This window comes from Meriones unguiculatus, chromosome 6 (genome assembly GCF_030254825.1).
Source record: "Meriones unguiculatus strain TT.TT164.6M chromosome 6, Bangor_MerUng_6.1, whole genome shotgun sequence".
Lineage (NCBI taxonomy): Eukaryota > Metazoa > Chordata > Mammalia > Rodentia > Muridae > Meriones > Meriones unguiculatus.
In genome coordinates, this window is record NC_083354.1 from 20,905,671 (window position 1) to 20,928,140 (window position 22,470).

The 22,470-nt window shown below is 47.6% G+C and overlaps 1 protein-coding gene across 4 annotated transcripts in view; it reads left to right on the forward strand.

The window, feature by feature from the left end:
- Positions 1–2,083: 2,083 nt before the first annotated feature.
- Tln2 (talin 2) overlaps positions 2,084–22,470 on the forward strand; it is a 401,812-nt gene continuing 381,425 nt past the window's right edge. For 2 of the 4 annotated variants that reach the window (XM_021638296.2, XM_021638297.2), the window contains exon 1: positions 2,109–2,219. The gene's annotated coding sequence lies outside the window, so the exon portion shown is untranslated. Of the gene's footprint in view, positions 2,220–22,470 lie in introns of all 4 variants that reach the window. The other 2 variants (XM_060384836.1, XM_060384837.1) reach the window with 2 other exon arrangements.

Genomic DNA, 22,470 nt, shown 5'->3' on the forward strand with positions numbered 1-22,470 from the left:
CTCTCTAAGCTTGCCTTATTCTGTTGAATAGCACCTCACTGCTGGGGGCTGGAAACTGTGGAGATACTTAGAGAAAAATGTATTACATGATGGAAATCTTGAAATAAGGGTTTGGGGGAAAGACAAACTTGCTAGTTTTGAGATGCCTGATGGAGCTGGGCACTGGTGGCACACAGGTTTAACCCCAGCTCTCTGGAGGCAGAGGCAGGTAGATCTCTGAGTTTGAGGTCAGCCTGGTCTACAGAGTGGGTATTAGGACATGGAGAAACCTCGTCTTTAAGGAAAAAACAAACAAACAAACAACAACAACAAACCAGACGCTTGATAGAAAGCTATTAGGCCCTGTAAAGTGGGAGATGGGAGAAATATCTTTAGTTGTGTCCTGTTTAGCTTCCTTCCTTCTTCTTATGGAAACCTGGAATTTGGACTGCAGAAATATGGTTGTTATTTTCAGTAAACCAAGGGCTAATTTACCAAGCATCAATTTAATGAGCTTTTTACCAGGCTCTTACTGAAATCACTTACTTGCTTTTTAATGCCCTGTGAGGTAGCTTGCCACCTCTATTCTGCTAGCCTAGCCAATGTCTAAAGAGCTGTGAAGAACAGGAGTGTTTATCTGTGCAGCTGGGAAGATTCTGTCCTGCAACTTTTAGGACTGCGTTAAGTGGCCCAGTAATTTGTTTTCTGATTGTGGGTTTGACTTATGAAGTGTATTCTCTACAAAGGGAGCAAATTACAATGTTTTACTCTAAGACCATCGTTCTCAACCTTCCTTACACTGGCACCCTTTAATAGAGTTCCTCATGTTGAATTCCAAACCATAAAATTAGTTTTGCTGCTACTTCCTAACTGTAATTTTGCTTCTGCTATGAATTACAATGTAAATATCTGATAATGCAGGACATCTGATATGTGACCCTGTGAAAGGATCATTTGACCTCCCAAAGGAGTTACTACACATAGGTTGAGAACCACTGCTCTGAGATGGACTGTTTTCACATTATGTCCAGGCTTATTCAAGGTCCCAAAGGACTCCTTGAAGTACTTTCTCAAGTTACAAAGTCGATTCGTTCTTGGGTGGTCAGTGATGGCAATTTCAAGCTAACAGACTCTAATGCTGCTGTAGTTGCATTTGAAGAAATTTGCTCTCTGCTTCTTGGGGAGACGAGTCTATCCTGACCATTCTGTGTTGGGCTGGGGGAAGACCCACTTACACCTTTTCTTAGTAATTTTTAAAATTATAAAATTAAAAAGTAGATCTAAACAGAAAGAGAAAAACCACCCACGATTTCACCAACCACTGGGACACACATATGAACATTTCGGCTAGTTTATTGAACCATCTTCTCTGCATCTCCCTACACATCATAATTTTTAAGAGATTTTGTGATTTGTTCTCCTGTCCCCTTCACACTGTTACCTAACTTTCACACTGTACCCTGCCATCCCAGCATTTTACAGCTCCTGTAAATATAAGGGACACATAACTGACTTTATTTTAGGGCATGACAGCAGGAAATACGAATGAATGAATGGATGGATGAATGAATGAAACAAGCCAGCCAGTCGGGTGTGGTGGCATAGGTCTTTAATCCCTGCACTCAGAAGGCAGAGGAAGCCAGATTATCTTGAGTTTGGGGCCAGCCTGGTCTACACAGTATGACGCTGTCTAGGAAAAACAAAACAAAAAAACAACAGTGCAATAGGCACAGCCCCTTTGCTGGAAGAGTCGTTTCCTTAATCCAAGTGACCTGACATCTGTCACCTGAGGGGCTGGATCCAAACCTGGTAACCTCCAGGACCCGGCCGGTGGTCCGGGAGAGGAGCTGGGAGGATTCGGAGGCCCCATGCCAGCAGACGCCTGGTCCCCATGCCGCCCCGTCCCTCTCCAGAGCGGAGCCCAGGTTCTGGGGCAGCCGGGGGTGTCCCTCGCGCCTCTCCCACCCGGGACGCGCAACAGCTCCGCGCGCGTCCCCTTCCCGCGCCAGCGGTGCGGACACCCAGGAGCGGGGTGGCGAGCTCCGCCGCGCCGTCCCCCAGTGATGACGCGCTTCCTGCCCTCCCGGCGCTCGCGGGCCGTGCGCTCGCGCTCGCCCTCGGCTCCGGTTCCGCGCCCGGAGCCAGCGGCGGCGGCGGCGGCAGTGGCGGCGCAGCGGGAGCGGAGCCGGCTGCACTCCGGGGCTGGCGCTCCGCAATGAGACAGTAGCTGCATCCCCGCGGTAAGGCGCGGCGCGTGGCGCTGCCCTGCTCTCCAGCCTGCATGCGCGCTGCAGGGAATTCGAGTGCCTTTTCCCTCCCCTCTCCAGAAGGAATATGTGGGTGGTTTTCTTCTCGGGTTTGCATCTCCTAAGTGATGTCAATGTAGAAAAACCCTGTCAAGCTTCTAGATTTCATTTCCTGGGAGGGGGGAGGGCTTTTATTTTTTGCAAGAAAAGAAAAATAAATTGCAACGAATGCACCTGTCTGTTGCACATGTAGGTTTCGCCGCACTCAGCCCGGGTGCCGGCGTTTGCAAATAGTATTGCAGCCGGAGCTGGAGAGCTGATCCCTAGTCCTAGGCAGCTGGTTCCCTCCTGGTCTCCCTCCTTGGGTTTCCGGTAACGGGGTCGGAAAAGCGGCCCGGTCTGCCTCGAGGCTCCCCCTGGACCCCGGCCGGGCCCCCAGAGCCGACAGAGTTGGCGGAGGGCAGAGCGGCTTCATTCCAGCACTGGCTGCTCCGACTTCCAGCGCCACTTTGCAAACAAGTCTCCCGCCCCGGCTCGCGGCGAAAGACACCCCGTGCTGCTTCCCAGCGCCCCGACTCTTGAGACCTGCGGGTTGCACGATTCCTTCCTTTCCCGGCCATCTCGCCACCAGCCGACTGCTGGCCGCCGACCGCTCGGGGGGAAAGCCGAGAGCGAGGGCAGGGTTTGGACCCAACGCGGCGGCCTCTCGTCTCCTTCCCTGACGCCCAGGAGCTGAGATTTCGCGCCGGCGGGGATCGGGAGGGACCCGGAGACCGGCATTTCGGGGCCCGAGGAACGACGTTCGAGGGCGCCATATTTTCAGTGGGTTTTACAGAGGCTAAGGGGGCGCCCACTCTCCGGAGCCCCCGGGGGAGGCCGGAGCGGTTGTCGCTGGGAAAGTTTGCGCGCCGGGGCGAGCCGGGAGGCGGCTGTCCCCACAAGGGCGCGCGGACCGCAGCGCGTCGCCCAGGCCGGGTCTGCGGGGGGAAGAGGGGTGCAGGGGACCGAAGCGTGCGGCTCGCGGGTGTCACGATGCTGGGGGGGGGGTTGTCGCACGTTTAGGGGCTGCGAGGCGCAGAGCACACACGCCCCTCTCTCCCCTAGGACACTGCCGCCGGCGCTCCTCCGAGCTGTGCGCACCGCCGCTCCCCCGCCCAGGGCTGGTTGCGGAGCCTTTCCTTCTGTACCTCCACCCCCTTGCCCCCCAGCCCCGCGGCTCGCGGGGTGCTCCACCTGGCGCGGGAGCTCACTCCTGGCTGGAGAGGAGGTGATTGGGTTCGTAGATGGGGCAAAGGCCTGGCTCATGTGGATCAGCTTGAAGCCTCCTGTCGTCTCCCGGCTTGTGGAGGAGACAGGGGTAGCACCCGTGGCCGCAGGCATGGCTCTCTCTGTGGCGCGGGCTGGTGGAGGAAAGGGGGGCGTTTCCCGGAGTCGGAGCTACTGGTGACACGTGGGAAAACTTGTTTTCTTGCTGCTGGTGATAGGGCAGAGATGGAAGGAAAGGAGGCTGGGTTAATGAATACTAAGTTCTTGTTATTTCCGGAGAACGGGAGAGGAGTGAGCTGAAGGGTTTGGTGTTGTAGGGGGACACGATTAAAGATAGAAAGAGTAGGATGGTGTCCCGGGGAAGCGCACCCCGAAATACACGTAATTACGAGCACCATGGTGCCCAAAGTGACAGTTTTGATTCTCATAGTCCCTGAGCGAGGGAATTATCATTCACTATTTTCTAGCTCCCGGACTTTGGAAACGGGTCGTGGGGGAATCTTTACTTTTGTACATAAATAGTCTGCTTTGTAGTGAGGGGGCAGGGCAGAGTGTGTTTGCCGACCTGTGATTGGTTGAGTACAGGAATGTGTTAGCTTTTGTCCTTGGTGTCTTAATCAAACAGTGTCACAGTCAGTGGAGGGGTCACGTCAGCAGTTGGGGTCTTCATCATTGGAAGAGATTGCGTTAAGGAGCACAGAAACCTAACGGGAGTGTGTGTGTCTGGGGAGAGCAGAGACTTTGATCAGGGCGATGTGCTCCCCCCCTCCCATCAGCAGCCCCTGCACTTCATGAAGTGGCTCCAATGTGAAAGTTACCCTTTCAGTTTACAAGGCTGTGTCTTCTTTGATCCTCTCCACGGTGATGCTGCAGAAAGTGGAAGGAAGGGTGGGTGTGACCATGGGTCCTGAGAAAGGGGGATCTGTGTGCGTGCAGGAACGCCTTTTCTCCCTTTTAACTTGTAAGAGATAAACAGTTGTCCAAAATTAGCATAGCTAATGTTAGGGAGGATTAGCTGCTGAAAGACCCCCTCTAAATTACATTGGAATTTCCAGGCTTAGGTTAGTTAGAGGTGGCACACTGAATTCCAGAAGCGGAAGGTTATGAGCCACCGTGTGCCCTGTGCCTTTGTGCCGCTTTTCATTTATGTAGGAAATACTAAGGGAGCCTGAGGGTTCTCAGTTTGGGGCTTTGTGTTTCAGGCGTTCTGCCTCCCAGGGAGAAGTAGAAATTTCCAAACTTGATTCTCATGAGTTGCAATTCAGTACAGGTGTAGGCTATGCGTGTGTTTAAAAATTCACCTTGTTCAGGTTTGTTTGCCAACATGGTTCCCTACAAAACGTTAAAAAATTTTTTTTTTCTTATGTGCATGTGCCTGCCACCTGTGTGTAGAGGCCAGAAGAGGGGGTTGGGTTCCATGGTAACTAGAGTTATAAGTGGTTGTGAACCACAATGTGGATACTGGGAACCAAGCCCGTATCCTCTGCAAAAGCAGTAGGTGCCCTTAACTGAGGCGCTGTGTCTGTATATGTGCCACATATATTTTTGCACGTCTTTTAAATGTGGTGCGATGAAAATTAAGAGAGCCTTTGAAAATTCAGTTTAAAAAAATCACTCCTTCCTTCCTTCCTTCCTTCCTTCCTTCCTTCCTTCCTTCCTTCCTTCCGTCCTTCCTTCCTCCCTTCTTACCTCCCTCCCTCCCTCCCTCCTTCCCTTCCATATCTCTCTCTCTCTCTCTCTCTGTGGTTATGTGTGGGGGTGGGGGAATGTCACAAGGCACCCAATGTAGAGATCAGAGGAGTCAGCTCTTCTACTGCGTGGCTCTCCGGGATTAAATTCAGGTCATTAGGCTTTGTGGCAAGTGCCCTTTCCCAGCCAGAAGTGTCATCTCGCCAGCCCCAGAGATACTTTATTCCTTTCTTCATGGTATTAGATGCCCTCTAATATTTAATCTCACTGTACTACTAATACTTATTTAATTTTGTGTGCCTCGTTCACCAGGTATTATTAACCAGGTTTTGCTGTCTCTTGCCTGGTTCTTAAGTCATAACTTTGTAGCTTGATCAAAGTGCCTGATTTTTCCCCCTCATATGAATTTGTAACTTCAAAAGGGTTAGAAAAGTGTCTTTGTGTTGGAAAGTTGCCCCTCAGCTCACCAGGCTGTGTGGCAGTGGTGTGTGTGCATGCGGTGAGCCCAGGCTCTTAGGATGTTGTGTGGGGCTCCAAGACTTTTGAGTCAGAATATTTTCTTGGAGATTTTGGGTGGCGTTTGATACACAGGAAGTACTAAAAACAGTTAAATCACCCAAAACAATTTTTATTAGGTACAAAAAAAAATGTCCAAAGAGAAGAAAAATATAACAAGGAGGCCAGCGTTCTAGAATTATAGTTTAACCAACCCAACTGGTGCCTTTTTAATTACAGTATTTACCCCTTCCAGAACTTTGTAATCCTATTGCTTTTATATTTAATAACAAGGCTAGCAAAAACATAAGCCAAACACAACTATTACAAATAATGGGTATAAGTGGTGGGTTTAACCAGATGTTCTCCCTAAAGTTGAACTCTTCCAAACTTCCCTGCTGCTCCCTGCCCAACAAAACAGGCAAAACTCAAAAGGCAAGAAAGTCTCGGTGGGAAAAGCAGGAGTCTTCAGTGGCACTTGCCATTTGTTTGACAATTGATGGACAAGCTGGATACAAGATTCCATCATCCTTAGAACCTTTCTTCACCAGTTGCCCTGAGCTATGAATTAAGACCAGGCTCAATTGCAGCCCATTTCACAGTGGATTTTCAGCCCTACATTTTTGTTTTGCTCTTAACCAACAATCCCATTTCTACTGACTGACACGTGGCCCAGAGCAACTTGCAAGCGTTTGTGTTTCCTTTTTACTCTTCTACCTCAGACCTTAACAGAATTTTCTGTGTCTTCTATTCATTTGTCCAGCAAGAGCGGTTGGGGGTTTATCTTCCTGCTCTGATAAGAAGCCCTACCCTCACCCACACATCAATCCCTTGAGGGTAGTGCTTTGTATTTATCGAGTAGATAAGGTGGGGTGGAGATAAGTGATTAACTGGTTTTTGGAGCACAGAATTACCAACAGATAGCACAGAAGGGAGAACAGGCAGCTTCCAGAAGAGAAGCACAAGCTAGGCTGGAGAGATGGGTCAAAGGTTAAGAGCATTTCCTGCTCTTTGCAGAGGTTCTGTTCCCAGAACCCACGTGGCAGCTCCTAACTGTCTGTAATTTCGTTTCCAGTGGATCCGCAGGCACCAGGTATGCACATATAGTGCTTGCAAGAAAACAAAACAAAACAAAATAAAACCCACTTACACATAGCTAAAAATAAAGAAGGAAGCCTCACTTTTTACTTTTTTTTTGAGAGAAGACCTCATTCTTCATCCCTCTGTACCCACCCAGTTCAGGTTCCTGATAACCCTCAACCTCCTTGATCCTTTCCCTTTATCTTACACTGCTGAGTAACCCACCCTTGGTTAGACCTGCCCTCGGCTTTGCTTTCACTGCCCCAGCCCCTGTCTAATGAGCCTGGGTGGAGAAGCCACTTGGCCATCTGCACTGCCCCGCTCTTGATGTATGACGGTGAATTCCGTGGGGACTCTTGACTTTGCCAAACCCACTGTGCTTCTGGCCTGCTATTGCTCTCAGCTGCTGACTCAGCTCCTTTCACTAAGATTGAGCTACTGGTCTCATCACCCTCCTGTACTGATTCAGTTGACCGTCCAGTGAGGATTCCTCATCTGCCCTGGAGTTCATTATCTCTTAGCACTTGTGCAGGCATCTCCTTTCCCGTCTCTACTATCAGAGTCCCGCTTTGATGGATTGTTTTCACTGGAGATGCTCTAGCATCTTCATCTTAGGCAAAAAAGCAGCATCAAATGACATCCCTTGACCCTGAGTCCTAACCCATCCATCTTCCATTTCTTTGGTCTCCCTAGTGAGCAAATACTTAAAAACAAACAAACAAACAAACCCAAAACAACTTATTTTCTTTGTGTGTTTTATCTGCATGTATATCTATGCACTGTTTGTGTACCTTGTGTCCGAGGAGACCAGAACAGGGCATTGGAGTTCCTGGAACTGGAGTTACATACAAGTGGTTGTGATTGACTATGTGGGTCCTCTGCAAGAGCAAAAAGTGCTTTTAACCCATCTCTCCAGCCCATTAGCAAAATATATTTTTTTGAAAGAGTCATGTTCTGACTCACTTTCCTCCTCATTCATTTTTATTTTTCAAATAGGCACTCAAATATATTCCTTGGCTGGCCTCAAACTTGCTATGTAACCCAGGCTGGCTTTGAGCTTTTAGAGACTTGCCCACTTCTGTCTCCCAAGTGCCAGGATTAAAGGCACACATCACCATGCCTGGCTTCCACACTCATTCTTTCTCCCACTTTACTCTGTCCTTTGCCCTACTCCTTTGGTCAAACATTTCTTAAGGGTCTGGAGAGAGAGATAGCGCAGTGGCTTTTGCAGAGGAAGCAGATTTGGTTCCTGCCATCTATATCGTACCATCTGTAACTACAGTTTCAGGGCATCCGATACCATCTTCTGGACAAGGTGGACACCTATACTCACACGCACAAACCACAGACGTATACACAATTAAGAAATAAACAAAATTTTAAAACAAAACAACTCAAAGAAACAGTTTGTTGTTGTTTTTGAGATAGGGTCTTTTTTTGTAGCCCTTGCTGTCCTGGAATTTACAGGACTGGCCTTGAATTCAGAGATCTGCTTGCCTCTCTGTCTCTGCCTCCAGAGTGCTGGGTTTAGAGGTATGCACTACCACACTGGACTCAAAGAAACCCACCCTTCCTTCCTTCCTTCCTTCCTTCCTTCCTTCCTTCCTTCCTTCCTTCCTTCCTCCCTTCCTTCCAGACAAGGTTTCTCTGTGTAACTTTGGCTGTCCTGGAGCTCATTCTGTAGACCTGGCTGGCTTCAAACTCTCAGAGATCCACCTGTCTCTGCCTCCCAAGTGATTGGATTAGAGTATGCCACAACACCAGGCTCAAAGAAACATTTCTTTTTAAAAAAAATTATTTTATTTTTGTTAATTACAGTTTATTCATTTTGAATCACAGCTGTAGCCCTTTTTCCCCTTCCCCTTCCAATTCCACTCTTCCTCCCTCTTCTCCTGCTATGCCCCTCCCCCAGTCCAGTGATAGGGGTGGTCCTCCTCCCTTTCTGTCTGACCCTAGTCTTACAGGTCTCATCAGGACTGGCTTCATTGTCTTCCTCTGTGGACTGGTGGAGGTGATCGAAGAACCAGCCCCCGAGTTCACATCAGAGACAGTTTCTATTCCCATTACTAGGGAACCCTCTTGGACTCTGAGCTGACCTGGGGTACATCTGTGCAGGGGTTCTAGGTTCTAGGTTATCTCCATGCATGTTCCTTGTTTGGAGTATCAGTCTCACAAAAGATCTCTGTGTCCAGATATTTTTGGATCTGTTGCTCTCCTTGTGGAGCTCCAGGTCTTTCTATTTCCCCCTTCTTTTATAAGATTCCCTGCACTCTGCCCAAAGTTTGGCTATGAGTCTCAGCATATGTTTTGATACCCTGCTGGGTAGAGTCTTTCAGAGGCCCTCTGTGATAGGTTCCTGTCCTGTTCCCTGTTATCTCCCTCTTCCGATGTCCATCCTGTTTGCCATTCTGAATGAAGATTGAGCATCTTACCCAGGGTCCTCCTTCTTGAATAGCTTCTTTAGGTATACAGATTTTAGTATGATTAGAGGGCTAATATCCAGAATATATAAAGAATTCAAGAAGTTAAACAGCAACAAATCAAGTAATCCAATTAAAAAATGGGATACAGAGCTAAACAAAGAATTCTCAATAGAGGAATATCGAATGGCAGAGAAATACTTAAAGAAATGTTCAACATCCTTAGTCATCAGGGAAATGCAAATCAAAACAACCCTGAGATTTCACCTCATGACCATGAGAATGGCAAAGATCAAAAACTCAAGTGACAATACATTGTGGAGAGGATGTGGAGCAAGGGGAACCTTACTCCATTGCTGGTGGGAATGTAAACTTGTACGACCACTTTGGAAGTCAATCTGGCGCTTTCTCAGACAAGTAGGAATAGTGCTTCCTCAAGATCCAGCTATACCACTCCTAGGCGTATATCCAAAATATGCTCAAGTACACAACAAGGACATTTGCTTAACCATGTTCGTAGCAGCTTTATTTGTAATAGCCAGAAGCTGGAAACAACCAGATCAACAGAGGAATGGATACAGAAATTGTGGTACATTTACACAATGGAATACTATTCAGCAATTAAAAACAAGGAAATCATGAAGTTTGCAGGCAAATGGTGGGGACTAGAGAAGATCATCCTAGTGAGGTATCCCAGAAGCAGAAAGACACACACGGTATATACTCACTCATAAGTGGGTGTTAGACGTATAATAAAGAAACATTTCTTAAGGTATCAGCGGCATCTGAGTTCTGGGGTGCACCGTCAGCACCCTGCAGCCTCCCTACGTAATTCAGGCAGCTTTTCTGGAACATTCTCTTCAAGTGACTCTGTCCCTGGCTGCTCTGACTTTGGTCTCATCTCCCTGGCCTTAATTTAGGAGTCTGCAATACTCTTGGGTCCTGAGAGGTCAGAGTGGTAAGCCTTCTTCTCTCTCAGCCCTCTTGAATCCATGTCACTTTGACATCCTATTACATATGAGACCTTATCCATCTTGTGACATATAAGATCCAAGGGCTTTGAAGTCGCCTAGTCTGGAAAGTGCTTACTGTGTAAGCGTGAGGACCCTGCTTCCCACTCCCTTGTAAAAGCTGGGTGTGGTACTGGGTACTTGTGTACTTGTAATCCCGGTGCTGGGAAGGTGGAGACAGGAGCATCCTTGGGTCTCCCTGGCCAGCCAGCCTAACCTACTTCTGAAAAAAGAATGTCTTGGGGCTAGAGAGTGCTTGCTGTTCTTTCAGAGGACTGGAGTTTGGGTCTCAGTACCTATGTTAGGTGACTCACAGCTGCCTCTAATCCCAGCTCCAGGGGGTCTGACACCAGGCTGACCTTCAGAGGGAGGACAGGCCCCCCCCATGCACATGGAGACAGACACATAAACATAAATAAATGATAAATGTTAAAAGGCTAGACGTTTAAGGTGGGTCACACCATAAATCCCAGCACTGTTGAGGCAGGCAGAGGCAGGCAGATCTCTGTGAGTTTGAGGCTACTCTTTTTTAGCCTCAAACCTGTTGAGCTCCAGGTTATCCAGAGTCATACAATGAAACACTGTCTCAAAACAAGCAATAACACCCCCCCCAAAAAAAAAGAAAAAAAAAAGGTAAAAGTGTGAATGACTCCTAAGGAATGACACCACCCAAGGTTGACCTCTGACCTCCACATACTTGTGTACACACACACACACACACACACACACACACACTCCAAGACAGGCTGGCTTTGTTACTGGGTCCCATGTATCTGCAACAGCTAGTGTCTGTCATACAGCAAACACTTATCTGAAGAATTCTAATGGGAGATGCGCTCCCCCTGGTTGCAGAGCTGCCCCTGGATGAGGACTAATAACGCCTTCAGACTTTGTGTCAGAATGCAGCAGTTTGAGGTCTGGTCTGGGAATGAGGGGCTCAGGTACTGAATGGTGAGCACGCCCTTGTTAAATACTTGTTGAGTGACAGGGAGCACCTGCGGAGGATGGCTAGAGGGAGACAAATGGCTGCCTCTCTCATTTTTTATCTTTGAAGAGGGGCACTTTAAACTGTCTCCCTGGTAACTTTTGACACTGGTTTGAAGACGACAAATTGACTTGTCTGAAGTGTTTGTCATTGACCTCAGTGTCCTCGTGAATTGCTCATCCCCAGAGTCCACTTGGCCACTGCGGAGCTGGCTCCCTCCCCTTGGAATCCTGGCTCGTGGGGAGAGTGAATTCCTGCACTTGGGTGGGGCAGTTCCCTGCATCTTATACTGCTGCTGTCCCGGGGACCCAGGCTAAGGAGTCTCAAGGCTTGGCATTCTTCGGTGAAAAACTTCTCCTCCCGCTTGCCTTGCCTCAGGACTGCCTAGTTAATGACTTGGCACCTGTGTTGAGTTTACACTCCACTGAGTGAAGCCATTTCCTAAATGTGGCCTGAGGTCATTCATGGCAGATCTTCCAAGGAGAAGGTGGATTATTCCCAGGTTTGAGAGATTATTTGAAGGCCACTGTAAGAGGCTTAATTTTCTCCTTGAAGGGCTTTCAACTGGCCTGGCACTTGTCATTCCAAGCTGTGCTCATGTGGAGCAACCCTGTGGTAGCTGAGGTATAGCCGCAGAGCACTTGGGTTTAACACCCAGTGGGAAAGGCAGATGTCTTTGTAGGACATCTTAAACTGGCTCAAGGGAAGTGCATTTCTAATATTCCCCTCTTCCCCCAAAAAAGTCCGGGGTGACAGTCCATTTGGTACAGTCCTTTACTTGCAAGTGTGAGGACCTGACTTTGATCCTCAGAAGCAACTTTTAAAAAGCCAGGACTACTGAGTGGCAAATGCTTGTAATCCTAACAGTGGGGAGGTAGAGACAAGAGGATCCCTGGGACTTGCCGGCTGGTCAAGCCTAACCTACTTGGCTGGTTCTGGGCCAGTGAGAGACCCTGTCTCAAAAAGATAATGCTGCTGACGTCCACATTTTCCACACATATGTGCACATACACCACTTATAAGCACATACACAGATGTGCGTGTGCACCCAGGAATGCACGCAGGTGAGTGCGCGCGCGCTCACACACACACACACACACACACACACACACAAACATACACACATACCAATTGAATGGGACTCCCTTTTTCAAGCCACTGCCAAGAGCTTTCTTTTCTTAGGCCTTCTCCTAAGGCATGCCCCTTCCTACACCCTACCTACCTCACTGGTGGCCTTGAGTCTCTGAGGAGATGCCCAAGAGACTGCCGGAGAAGGGAGTGGAGGAGGTCAGTGCAGCCATGGGACCGGACAGACCCCTGCAGGCCACACCTGACAGACTTGGCCCCCCTGGAATGCAGGACAGCTATCTCACTGGGCTACAGTTCCCCAGCTCTCACTGAGACCCTGTGGCCTCCCACTTTAAGTGCGTATTGAAAGATCCTTTTATTTTCTTTCCCCAAAGAATTTTCTTTGGGGAAAGAAAATAAAAGTGCATTTTGTCCTACTTTATGTGGACAGGGAAAGTTCAGTTCAGCTTTGAGAAAATTGCCTCCTCGGGGCTTGATGATTTGGGCTCCTAGGTGAGTGCTGGGGATGGCACAGATGGGTTTAACGTTTTCCAGGCAAGGTGGTGGCTCTCCAGATGTTGGCTGCTGTGATGAGAATGGGAAAGGAGCAGGGGGTATGAGCCAGCTGTGCAGAGGTGGATTGGACAGTTCCAAAGGTCGTTCCCTGCTTCTGGCTGGTGAACTTGTGGCTGGTGGGGCTTTCTTATCTTGCGACGGTCGCCGAGGGTTAAGATTGCATGGCAGAGCCTGCAGTTGCCATGTTCTTCCCTGCTGCCCATCTGACCCTTGGATGCACCTCGTAAAAGTGTTTACTTGGAACTTTATGGTCAAACCTGATGAGCCTACTAGAACAAGCCCCGTGGAATCCGAAAAGTGGGGGACGTCCTGAAAATACAGGAAAGTGACTTTTCTTTGCGTGACCTCTCACAGGTTGTATTAGTTTGCCATGGCTTTCGTGGCAAGGCTCCACACACTAAACCACACTCATGCAGTTCTAGAGTACAGAAGTTCAAGACCAAGGGTGGTTTGTTTTGAGGACCATGTAGAGATTCTGTTGAGATCTCTGCTGAACCTGTCCAGGCCCTTCTGAGCTCTTGCCTTCACACTTTCATCCCTTTATTCTGTTTATGTCTGTTTCTGTCTCCAAATGTCCTGTTTCTAACATACCTGACATATCATGTTAAGGATCACCTAAATGATTATATTTTAACTTGATTATCTCTGCGAAAACCTTATTTCTAAATAAGGTCACCTTCGAGGCACAATGGGATAGACTTCCTTACAGTCTTTACTTTTTTTTAAAGAGTAGAATGTAGTTCAACCCATAACATGGCACGAACATAGCACATCCAGATGATCAAAGAGCCATCTGTTTCACAATCCGAATCTGCCGCGGACTGTTTGGGGGTAAATTCCCGTGCAGGCTGAAGAGCCCAGGTCCTTTCCGGTGGAATCTTGCACCTAAGGGTGCCATTGCCCTGCACCTGTCTCCTTGCATCTCACTAAGAGCTTGCAAGCTGGTTGCCATGACAACCGAGGAAGGCAGGTGTTCTCATCTGACTTTGAGAAAGCAGAGTTACTGCGAGGTCTTTTTGCAGCATGTTGCTGTGAGTTTGCCTCTCATTCAGTCTTCCCTAACCGGCATCTCTTCTAAGGCCTCTGTGTCTCCATCCTTGACCTGAGTAATTGTCTACTGGGAAACTCAGTGAAAATGCAGACTTGGTAGGCCTTGTGGGATACTTATAAACAGAACTGAGTTTTCAACCAAGGTGCTGGTATCTTTCCTTGTTTCCCTCGAGATTTCGATATGCTCAGGTAAGACCTAATACACTCCACCTTCAATATTGTTTCTCAGAGGGAAGAAAAGCTCCACCAAGTTGTCATTTGACTTTTTTTTTCCCTACTGCCGTGTCTGGGAGGTCCCCGGGGGTATCAGAGCGAGATTATCACCGAGAGAAACCTGCATAGAACCTAAGCTGCTGCTGTGCTGTTATGAGACACCACACGTCGCTCAGACTGGCCTGGAACTCTCTGTGGAGCTGAGGATGACCTTGAACTCCTGATCTTCCTGGCAACGCTTCCGAAGGGCTGGAATTAATTACTGGAGTGAGCCACCACAACTGGTTTTATGTGGTGCTGGAGCTGGAACCCAGCATGCTGGGCAAGTGCCCTACCAGCTGAGACACATCCCTGGCCCCTGCTCTGCCCTGCAGAGGATCTTTGACTACACAGATTGTGCTAATGAAAAATCTAGGTTCTGTAAATGAGGAATAAATGTTGTTTGAATTTTCGGTTTAATGTAGCTGCACTCCAGTGTGGAGATAAATTGCGAGGGGTCAAGCACAGATAAATGCTGCATGGTTTGTTAAGGAACAAATGACAGCCTTCAGGAAGCTTGAACAAGAAATATTGTGGGGATGGGGCTGGAGAGATAGCCCTGTGGATAAGATTGTGTACTTCCATTGCAGAGAACCTGGGTTCAATTCCTGTGTCAAGTGATTCACAACTGCCTGTAATTCCAGCTCCACAGACTATAACATCCTCTTCTGGCCTCGGTGGGCATGTGCCCCAGTACACATTCATTTATGTATATATGTTAAACAATGTATGTAATCATATTGACATTAATAATAAAGTAAATAATTTAAAGTTTTGTGACAATTCAGTGTCTTTACTGTTATAGAATATCAATGTATTAGCCAAGTTGTGCTTAATATGTGGGTGCTGAGAAATCATCGGCAGAAAGGCATTTAAATGTGGCCAACTGAGCTCTTAAAACTTTTCTAGCATCAGGGATGAGGTAGGACTTGAATTCTAAACTGGTGGATCAGGGACAATCGGTAGAGCTGGCAACCCCTGTTAGTGAAACATTGTCCCTGTGTGGTTACCTGTGAGCATTTACGGTACCGGTCTCCTTGAAGAATGCTTTTAAACTTTGCTATTAGCTGGTAAGTTAGAAACCATGTTGAGGACCAGTGCTCAGGCGATTCATTCTCCCTCTGTCTCTCTCTCTCTCTCTCTCTCTCTCTCTTTCCCTCCCTCTCTCCTTCCCTCCCTCTCTCATCCTCCCTCTGAGAAGGAGTCTCAGAAATCTTTTGGCTGCCTTGAAAATCGCCGTAGCTAAGAATGATTTTGAACTTCTGGCCATTATCCTTGTGTTTCTACCTTCTGGGGGCTGAGATTTCAGGCGTGAGCCATTGCACCCAGTTTGTGTGCTGCTGGGTTGGAACCTAGGGCTCTATGCAAACTAGGCAAGCACTCTACCATCTAAGTGACATCCTAGGTCCTTCGGCATCTTGACTGGTTGTCACTCTTTGGTCCATCACCTCTTAGTGTAGTCTTGGAATAACCATCATTGGGATGACTTTGGGGTATGGGTAAGCACTGTAGCTGCCCTGGCCTCAGAGAGTCTCACTCGATAGTTTGTGTGAGGTCTGAGAATTTGTAGTTTTTATTGTCAGGCTCATCTCGGGTCTTCTGAAATTTGAGGGTCACAGAACTGGAGTTTGGAGATCACTTTTGTATCCCTCACCTCCAGTTATAAACATTACTACGTATTTTAGTGATATTTCTTCTAACCATTTTCTGGTTTGGGATTTTTATTGTCTAGTTTGAAGATGGGAGGACATCATGCTTCAGTCATGCATTTCTGATTTTTTTTCTGTGAATAATCACTCTCCCATTTTCATATACGCTCCATAGTCCATTTTAAAGTAAGTCTTAAAAAGTTGTATTCTTTGAGCAGTAAACTATTAGTAACCTTTGGCGCACGGACACAGTGTATCAATGATAGTGAAGATTTCTGGAGACGATGTAAGGTTTTGTGGCTTTAGCTTGCACAGGTGCTTAGGGATGGACTGTTTTAGATAGATGTCTGCATCCTTGCGCTCAGTGAGTGTATTGAATTAAACAGTTGGTAAATGGTTGCATATGGGAGGGGGAGGGAGAGAGGCAGACCTTGTCCCCTCGGTGAAAGAGATTCAGTTGCATTAATGGGGACACAAGATCTTGGTATTTTGAGATCCATGCCTTGCAGATGTTGTGTGAATTGATTTCCTGCCCCTTAGAGACATGAATTTATTTTTATTTTTTTTTTGTTCAGTTCTGTGTTTTTTCCTTTAGGCCAAATGGAGACTTTCAGCTTCAGATAGAGGAGCCAATGTTAATTTTGTGTTGCTGGGTTCTGTAATGCACATTATTATTTTAGTGTTGTAAGCCTAACTTTTAATGGCTGTCTCTCCAGCTTCCCACTACCACATGAATGCATTCTTGAACAGTTAGAGCTAAGTGCTCGAAAAGCTTTAACAGGCTTCGGATGTGTTTGTGTTCCTGCGTAGTTGCATTTCAGCACGTCTTTTTTAAAGAGAAGTTTTTGTTGAGACAGGGTTTCTCTGTGTAGCTGAACCTGTCCTGGAACTCACTAACTCACTATGTAGCCCAGGCTGCCCTTGAACCTGGAGATCTGCCTGCTCCTGAGTGCCAGGATCAAAGGTGTGCACCACCACTCCCAGGCTTGCTTTCTTTTCTCAAGACAAGGTTTCTCTGTGTAGTCCTGGCTGTCCTGGAACTAACTCTGTAGATTGGGCTGGCCTCAAACTGGGAGATCCACCTGCCTCTGCCACCGGAGTGCTGGGATTAAAGGCGTGCACCACTGCAACCGGGCAAGAAAATCCATTTTTCATTGTGTGTGTCTCTGCACTTGTGTGGAGGTGCCCATGGTGGCCAGAGGCTGAGACCTCCCTGGAGCTGCAGTTCTGGGTGTGTGCTGGGAACTGAACTCGGGTCCTTTGCGAGAGCAGGACGTCCTCTTCACTGTTAAAGCGTGTCTCCAGCCCCATGCACTGTGTGACTTGCTACTTCAGCTGCTCTCTCTGTAAATGATCAGAAGTCAAGAGTGCATCTGGGAAGCACGGTCCTCCCAACCCCCGCCTTCAGCATCTGTGTCGTACTTGTTTGAAAATGGTTGTTGCACATCTCTACCTCACAAGTCTGGTCCGGGTGAGTTGTGGAACTGGCCACGGACTACTGAGACTTGCCCTGGGCCTTTTATCCTTAATCCTTTTCTCCGTAGCCCCACATCTGGATGGTCATGTAGTTCTCAGAGGTGCAGGGGATGCACTAAGTTACCGGCGTATTGATGAAGGACCACAGTTCAGAGAGGTCGGGTGGTTTGTCTGGATGTGACTGAAGTAGCAAGGCTGAAGAAACATCCTTTAGGTCTGTGACTTCTTCTCAGTGGCTTTAGCTATATATTCTTCAACTCTTGTCTTGTAGGTTTCAATTTTTCTAAGCCTGGTGTTGCCCCAGTGGTTCACTTGTATGGTTGTTATGGTTTTTGGAGAGAGCCTACAGAGAGGAGCCCTGGCTTTGGAGTCTTTTATGCTTGGCAAAGCCCTTTCTGGGTGTCTACTGAATGCCTGGGGGATGCAGGCTGAAAGAAAACTCACTGAGCTGTGTTCCTCATGGGTTTCTTTTCTCTTTCTTTTTTGGTTTTTCTCTGTGTAGCCTTGGCTGTCCTAGAACTAGCTGGCCTCAGATTTACAGAGCTCCACCTGCCTCTGCCTCCTGAGTACCGGGATTAAAGGAGTTCACTACCACCACCCACCCCTCATGGGTTTCTTAAGTTCGTGTGTGCAAATGCACAGGGGTAGTAAAATAAGCCAAAGAGGGATTCATGTTGTAAAGGGGCAGCATACGGGTCAATGTGAGAGCCTACCACAGAGTGGCCACCATTTGTACCATCACTTTGGACATGTCACCACCCTGCTGTAAGCCTCAGTGTGCTCATCAATAAGCATCAATAAGCATACATCATCCCTCTGTTATGTAGTTGGTGCAAGGTGGAAATGAAAGCCCCACTGTGCAGACGTCTGAGTATATGCTAATTGTATGTGATACTGTAGATATTGTAGAGTAAGCAAGTTAATGTATGGTTTTGTTTGTGCCCCCACCAATTACAAGACAGGAGTTTTTGTGTATTTTCTTCTCTTCCATTTTGGGCCATGTTAAGAACATCATGGGGGTGTGTTTTGAGGGCTGTGCTGGGGGTCTTTCTCATTGGTTGAGGAGGTTGAGGGTGGAGGTGAACTTTTCAGCCACAATGCTCAATTACAGGCTCAAGTCATTTGATAATGTGTTACTGAACAGTCTTTCTCCAGGTCCTGACAAAGGATTATTTCCCAAGGGTCCCAGGAGCAGGCCACATAGGAAAATTAGTTCATCTTTCTAATATGCTCTGTGGGACCCCCAAGACGAAAGGGATTAATTAGCGTTTACAGTAACTGTAGAGGCTCTGGAGTTGTAGCTCAGATGGTAGAGTGCTTGCCTAGCATGCAAGAAGCTCCTGGCTTCCAGCTCCAGCACCACAAAGGCATGACGGCGCATGCCCATAGTTGCTGCGTTCAGGTGGAAGCAGAAGCATTTCAGGGTCATGCCCAGTCTGATAGTCACTTTGAAGCCAGCCTGGGATACACACAACTGTCCAAGAAATAACAACAAAACCCTCAGTTGACTGAGATGAAAGCTGGAAAGCAGGCCCTCTAGTGAAAGCCCCTCTAGTGAAGGACTTTTAAATACAGATGGGAAAGAACCAGCAGAAAACTCTTAAACGTGTCTGCTTATTCATTACTCTTCCTGGCTTGTCATGGTGTGCTTAATGCTTACTCTACGTGATTCTTACTAGGGTTATGGCCTCTGTCCTTACTCTTCAGGGTTGACCGATGTTTTGGTAAAATCAGAATCATCCAGGAACTCAGTGTTTGGGAACCCATTCTACCCATATCTACAGATGCAGGACCCACCTTGTAACCAGAAGCTGAGGTGGGCACAGTACTTGGGGGAAGCTTGCCTGGAGGGTGGGGACGCCTGTCAGCATTTCACACTCGGACATGGGAGGGAGGTGATATGTGTGATGACCCCTTCTGAAGACCTGAAAGGGATGAGAGGCTAGCCTTTTCTTCTGCTCACTCCTGACCCTATGGTGATTAACTCTTAAGTTCCACCTCTCCCCTCCCCATCCTATCTCCCGTCCCCATCTCATCCCAGTCTCAGTCCCATCTCCATCCTCCTCATCTTCATCCTATCTTTATCCCCATCATTCTCTCCATCCCTTCTCCTTCCCTATGCCCATCTCCATTTTCACCATCCCCATCCTCGCTCCTTCCCTCCCTCCCTTCATCTTCATCCCTTCCCCTCCCTCCCCTATCTCCATTCCCATTACCCCTATCTCTATCCTATCCCATCCCTGTTCTCGTCTCCATCTGTGCCTCATCTCCACCATTTCTGTTTCACTGCTTTGCTGTTAGGGTTGTTCCTGGAAGAATGGTGGCTGGTCATAAGAGAGCCTTCATATGGTGGGGCCACCCAAGTGTGCTGTCTTCCTTGGCTGTTCTGATACTTTCTTGCTGTCTCCAGGAGGAGAAAAAAAAGTCTTAGATCTAATGTAAAAGTTAGCTAATTTGGGTTTCAGGAGACCCATGGGGGTTTGCATCCTATCAGTGGTGGGTCCCTGAAAGCATTGTTTTATTCCTACCCAAGGACAGGATTAGACAGAATGCCATTTTTCTAATGCTTCTCCAGACTTTAAATCTTCCTTCTCCAAGTACCATGTCAGAGGAATCATCCTGGGAGACACTTGCCAAATGGCACCAAATAAGCATCCATGCACTTTTCCGAAAAGACAATTAGAAGTGTATTGAGGAACCAGAGGCCTGCTGTGCGGTACATTAGTCGGAGGAGCTCAGTGCCAATGTGGGAAGTTCTCCGGGAGCAACTTTTCTCATCTCAGCCCTCGTTTCGATAGGCTGAGCTAGGCAAGTGGAGAGACAGCCAGGCTTGGAAGCGGACAGGGAGGAAGGGAAAAGGAGCCAGAGTGTGCCAGAGAGAGACAAACCGTCCCCAGCTTCCTCAGGAGATTAGAAGTCTTTGCAGATACAATCAAATGGAAATGGGAAGGCCATTATAAATTCATCAACACTTGAATCATGTTACTAGTTAGCTCTGGCGTCCTGGCCTGGAATATGCTTAGAAAACTGAGCTCTCGTGAGGTCAGCCTCTGCTCAAGGTCACATTTCAAGTTAGGGACAAGTCTGATCAGGATCCAGAGATGGTAATTAGTCCCGTGTGCAGCCCCTGTGCTCTTCCACCTTCCGTCTGGGAGGGAAGATGCTAAGAATGTAAAATTACAGTGATTGGGTCCAGATGTACTAGCCTGACCCCTCCTCCCTTTAAAGCCATCACAGTGAAGAGTTTTTCTTCTTCTGTGAAATAGAATATTTTAATCTGCTGATTTCATTTGCTAGCCCACCTTTGTGCATAGGACTAAAGATTAGAGAAGAAAAAAAGATCCGAGCAATTGTTGGGGAGGGTATGGTAGGCTCTGTTTTTCTTAACTTTGGGTACCAGCTAGAGTGACCTGGGGTTGTAAAGGACAATGGAGACCTCTGCTCTGGAAGTGACAGGATGTTTGTTTAAGTTTGGGAAACTTAAAGCTGTTTCCAAGGTCCACAGCTACACGTGGGTATTAGGTTTTAGAAAGCAGGAGTTGGGATGGGTGGCTCAGTGGGTAGAGTGCTTGTCCAGTGTGTATCAAGCCCTGAGTTTGATCCCTGGTATCATATACCCAGGGTATGGTGGTGCATGTCTATCATCCTAGCACTCAGGAGGTAGAGGCAGGAAGATAAGAAGTTGAAGGTCATCCTTGGCTCCATGGGAGTTGGAGGGTAGCCAGGGCTACATCAATACCTAGGAACAGCTGAACTTGATAGTGATTCTTTTAGCTTGAGTGGGGACCTGAAGGCTCCCATGGCAGTCTGGAGGGTGTGACCATTTCTGTGATTAAGTGCGAGCTTATGGATGCAAATAATTTTACCACATAGTTTAGCAATAGTCTGTGCACTGACTTGGTTAAAATGGTTACATGTGAATGCTCATTTTGTTTTCCTGAACTGTGTAGGAACCAAGCCCTTCATTCCATCGATGGTCCCAAAAGCGTGCTGTTAAAAGATTGGAGCATTTAGCTGCAGTGGTCGGGGAGACTGCCTCAGAAGGCTGGGCAGGCAGAGGCCTTGTGGGCATAAGTTTTGTGTCTTTCCAAGTGCTGGTGGTTGTGTCCACCAGACCATCATTTTTTTTTTTTTACCCTCACTCACATGAAGTATTTGCAAAAATATGTATCATTTGCTGAGAAATTAATTCGTCTTAGATTATTAGTTGGTGCTGTGTGTTCTGTAGCCTTGAAAGCTTAACTGATCACCGATCAAAAATAATTGAATATGAAACAGTAACAACAGACATGGTGGTATACACCTGTAATCCCAGTGCTTAAGAGGTGTAGAGGCAGGAGTACCAGGAGTTCAAGGCCAGTGTGGGCTATATGTGACTCTGCCGGGGGGGGGGGTGTTTTTGAAAAATATTGTCATCTGTTATAGTTCCTTTTCCCCTAAACCACACAGTGTAACAACTGTTAACTATTTACATATAATTTACGTTGTATGAAATATTAATAAGTGATCTAGGATGATTAGAGCATATGAGAGGCTAAATATGGGGTCTCTGTAAACAATATAAGAGATTTGATCATGCGCAGATGTGCATATCTGCTGAGGCTTCTGGAACCAACCCCCCCATGACCTCAAAAGATGACTATAGTGGTAGCAAGCGGTTCTTGATTTTAGAGGCTTAACCTGACATGAAAACAGTGCAGGCGTTTTGAGAACGGGGGAGCGGCATATTTGATTTCAGTGTTGGAATATCAGTGTAGGGGGGATGGGTCTGAGAAGCTGGACTTTGTCTTGCCTCGAGGTCTAGTAAGAAGCCAGTGTTGTTTAGTGGGTGCCTGAGAGATCCAGGTCAGTACACACCTCCAGGGGTGTCCCAGGATGGGTAGAGACAGCAGCACTGGGGAACTGACTGAAAGCACAGATCGTGCCGCTGCGTCCCCACCCCTGGAACCGTGACCTGTGAGAAGTGTGAGGCGCACGTGTGTGGGCACTTGTGCGCCAGAGAAGCCTGTCGCAGCTGTTTGGATGTGCATTCCCTTGGGTGGTTTCCCATATTTGTTTCTTGGTGGGCTAAGGTCTAGTTCTGGTAAGGCTGCTGAGGATGGGGCAAATTTAGATTTCCATTAGTGCTCAGTAATAATTCACTACAACATAGGCGGGCATGGACTGATAGCTAGGTCCATCAGACTCATCTCAGACGCATCTCTGCCGGAAACAGACTTGGGCTGTGAG